The sequence below is a fragment of the Bombina bombina genome, chromosome 2 (genome assembly GCF_027579735.1).
Source record: "Bombina bombina isolate aBomBom1 chromosome 2, aBomBom1.pri, whole genome shotgun sequence".
Classification (NCBI taxonomy): domain Eukaryota; kingdom Metazoa; phylum Chordata; class Amphibia; order Anura; family Bombinatoridae; genus Bombina; species Bombina bombina.
In genome coordinates this window covers 147,562,257-147,566,174 of record NC_069500.1, presented here as the reverse complement: position 1 = coordinate 147,566,174, position 3,918 = coordinate 147,562,257, and the positions used below count along the sequence as shown (strand labels likewise).

At 40.0% G+C, this 3,918-nt stretch overlaps 1 non-coding gene across 1 annotated transcript; it reads left to right on the top strand.

The window, feature by feature from the left end:
- Window positions 1–3,210: 3,210 nt before the first annotated feature.
- On the top strand, window positions 3,211–3,282 carry TRNAA-UGC (transfer RNA alanine (anticodon UGC)). Its single transcript has one exon. It is a non-coding gene; the product is annotated as a tRNA-Ala (tRNA).
- The last annotated feature ends 636 nt before the right edge of the window (window positions 3,283–3,918 follow it).

Here is a 3,918-nt window from a genome sequence, read left to right as displayed (position 1 = left end):
AAGCCCTTTATTTAACAATGCAGGGTCTCATAAATAAAAGCGACGTTTCGGGTTGATGTCAGCCCTTATTCATGCTTGGGGGGATAGGGTTGCCAGCTGTCGTCCACAAAAATACTGGATAATCTGTAGGTGAATGGGCACAATGGTAAGTGACAACATACAAAGCCCCCGCTTAAAAGCTGTACCTTAGCTACCATGTATATTTTTCGCAATTGAACAGTCATTTTACCCCTGTGAGTAACATACAAATCAATAATTCTACCTTTTTGGCTTTTAATAACACACATAAACAGCAGTGATTTGACCCCTTTAGCTGCCCCTCAATTCTTTCTGCTCCATATTTGTAATGCATTGAAGCATAGGATGTCTTTAAATTAAATGGACATGAAACCCAAACATTTTCTTTCAGGCTACAGATAGAGAATACAATTTTAAACAACTTTCTAATTTTTTTCTATTATATCATTTGTTTTATTCTCTTGGTATCATTTGTTGAAGGAGCAGCAATGCACAACTGGTTTCTAATTGAACACTTGGGTGAGCCAATGACAATCAGTATATATATATATATATATATATATATATATATATATATATATATATATGCAGCCACCAATCAGCAGCTAGAACCTAGGTTCTTTGCTGTTCCTGAGCTTACCTACATAAACATTTCAACAAAGGATAACAAGAGAAGGAAGCAAATTAAACAATAGAAGTAGATTGGAAAGTTGTTTAAAATTCTATTCTCTATCTGAATCATGAAAGAAAAAAATTGGGTTTCATGTCCCTTTAAGCTAATAATGAAGGACATTTATGTGTCCAATATTTTTTTAAAGATTTTACTGGGCAGTCTGCTAAAATACTGTGGACAACTGGCAACTCTACTGGGGGAACATGCTTACCACTTATAAATAGAGCTAAACTCCTGCATGAGTGGATTAATATTAATGGATTATGGTAGAACAGAAAAGAAAATTACCTTAGTTTCCTGTATGGGATTAAAAGGATTAAAAGGCAGAGAACTGCATGAGAGGTGTACAGAGCTCTCTGAGCTCACAAGTGTCTCTGTGCTCATTTTCTACTCAGCGTACTAACATTCTTCACACTGCCTGCTGATATTGTCCTGCTTACTTCAACTGTGAGCGCCTGTGAATCATACGCTGATAAATCCGTTTATTAACCCCTCTTGACTGCAATATTTTTTAAAGATTAGAGCAAATACATATATCTGCTTGCATATTAATAACATGCAATAATATGCAAGTAGAGATATATATGTACCACTGTGTATAAAATAAAATGCAATTTTTTTTAAAGTTTTCTGTCCCAATGACAATCCATGTGATTGCCCATACTTTATAATGCAGATCTTTCAGCCATACAATATTAATTACTGTCTTTAACTCTGTGTGTTTTCTGTAGGGGTCTTGTACATTTTAAAAACTATCTTTAGTGTGTAGCAGTAACACAATATAGGAAACAAAGACACCATATAAAATAAAAAAAGCATGTAAGATAAATAACAGCGCACACATTTTTGCAGTGAAATGTGAACCCACACCACATTCCCATGCTACACCTTTTCAAGAAGTGTTCAGGATGTCTGTGTGAGTATATATATGACTATCTATACAGGGAGTGCAGAATTATTAGGCAAATGAGTATTTTGACCACATCATCCTCTTTATGCATGTTGTCTTACTCCAAGCTGTATAGGCTCGAAAGCCTACTACCAATTAAGCATATTAGGTGATGTGCATCTCTGTAATGAGAAGGGGTGTGGTCTAATGACATCAACACCCTATATCAGGTGTGCATAATTATTAGGCAACTTCCTTTCCTTTGGCAAAATGGGTCAAAAGAAGGACTTGACAGGCTCAGAAAAGTCAAAAATAGTGAGATATCTTGCAGAGGGATGCAGCACTCTTAAAATTGCAAAGCTTCTGAAGCGTGATCATCGAACAATCAAGCGTTTCATTCAAAATAGTCAACAGGGTCGCAAGAAGCGTGTGGAAAAACCAAGGCGCAAAATAACTGCCCATGAACTGAGAAAAGTCAAGCGTGCAGCTGCCAAGATGCCACTTGCCACCAGTTTGGCCATATTTCAGAGCTGCAACATCACTGGAGTGCCCAAAAGCACAAGGTGTGCAATACTCAGAGACATGGCCAAGGTAAGAAAGGCTGAAAGACGACCACCACTGAACAAGACACACAAGCTGAAACGTCAAGACTGGGCCAAGAAATATCTCAAGACTGATTTTTCTAAGGTTTTATGGACTGATGAAATGAGAGTGAGTCTTGATGGGCCAGATGGATGGGCCCGTGGCTGGATTGGTAAAGGGCAGAGAGCTCCAGTCCGACTCAGACGCCAGCAAGGTGGAGGTGGAGTACTGGTTTGGGCTGGTATCATCAAAGATGAGCTTGTGGGGCCTTTTCGGGTTGAGGATGGAGTCAAGCTCAACTCCCAGTCCTACTGCCAGTTTCTGGAAGACACCTTCTTCAAGCAGTGGTACAAGAAGAAGTCTGCATCCTTCAAGAAAAACATGATTTTCATGCAGGACAATGCTCCATCACACGCGTCCAAGTACTCCACAGCGTGGCTGGCAAGAAAGGGTATAAAAGAAGAAAATCTAAAGACATGGCCTCCTTGTTCACCTGATCTGAACCCCATTGAGAACCTGTGGTCCATCATCAAATGTGAGATTTACAAGGAGGGAAAACAGTACACCTCTCTGAACAGTGTCTGGGAGGCTGTGGTTGCTGCTGCACGCAATGTTGATGGTGAACAGATCAAAACACTGACAGAATCCATGGATAGCAGGCTTTTGAGTGTCCTTGCAAAGAAAGGTGGCTATATTGGTCACTGATTTGTTTTTGTTTTGTTTTTGAATGTCAGAAATGTATATTTGTGAATGTTGAAATGTTATATTGGTTTCACTGGTAAAAATAAATAATTGAAATGGGTATATATTTGTTTTTTGTTAAGTTGCCTAATAATTATGCACAGTAATAGTCACCTGCACACACAGATATCCCCCTAAAATAGCTATAACTAAAAACAAACTAAAAACTACTTCCAAAACTATTCAGCTTTGATATTAATTAGTTTTTTGGGTTCATTGAGAACATGGTTGTTGTTCAATAATAAAATTAATCCTCAAAAATACAACTTGCCTAATAATTCTGCACTCCCTGTATTTACCACCAGAAGGGGATGTAGCTCAGTGGTAGAGCGCATGCTTTGCATGTATGAGGCCCCGGGTTCAATCCCTGGCATCTCCACTGTTTTCCTTTAGAATGAATGTTGGTCATTTTATGTAAAAGATGATTTACAGCTTACAGTAACTCAAGGGCAGTGTATGAATTACGTAAATGTCTTCTGATTATTGTACTCCGAAACTGAATACTTATATCTACATTACAAAGTGACGTGCTAAATTTATCGTCACGTGATATAACAATATCATTTGCGCATTTATTTGCCTGCATATTAAAAAGATGGCGGCAATCGAATTTAACACGCGTTGGCTTAGTACAACTGAAGACATTGGCCTCTATTTAACAAAGTTTGTCGGACCTGATCCGACAGTGCGGATCAGGTCCGACAGTCCTCGCTGAATGCTGAGAGCAATACGCTCTCCGTATTCAGCATTGCACCAGCAGCTCACAAGAGCTGCTGGTGCAACGCCACCCCCTGCAGACTCGCGGCCAATGGGCCGCCAGCAGGGAGGTGTCAATCAACCCGATCATACTCGATTGGGTTGAATTGTGGCGAAGTCGGGCCGCCTGCTCAGAGCAGGCGGACAGGGTTATGGAGCAGCGGTCTTTGTGACCGCTGCTTCATAACTGCTGTTTCTGGCGAGCCTGCGGGCTCGCCAGAAACACGGGGCCTCAAGCTCCATTCGGAGCTTGATAGAT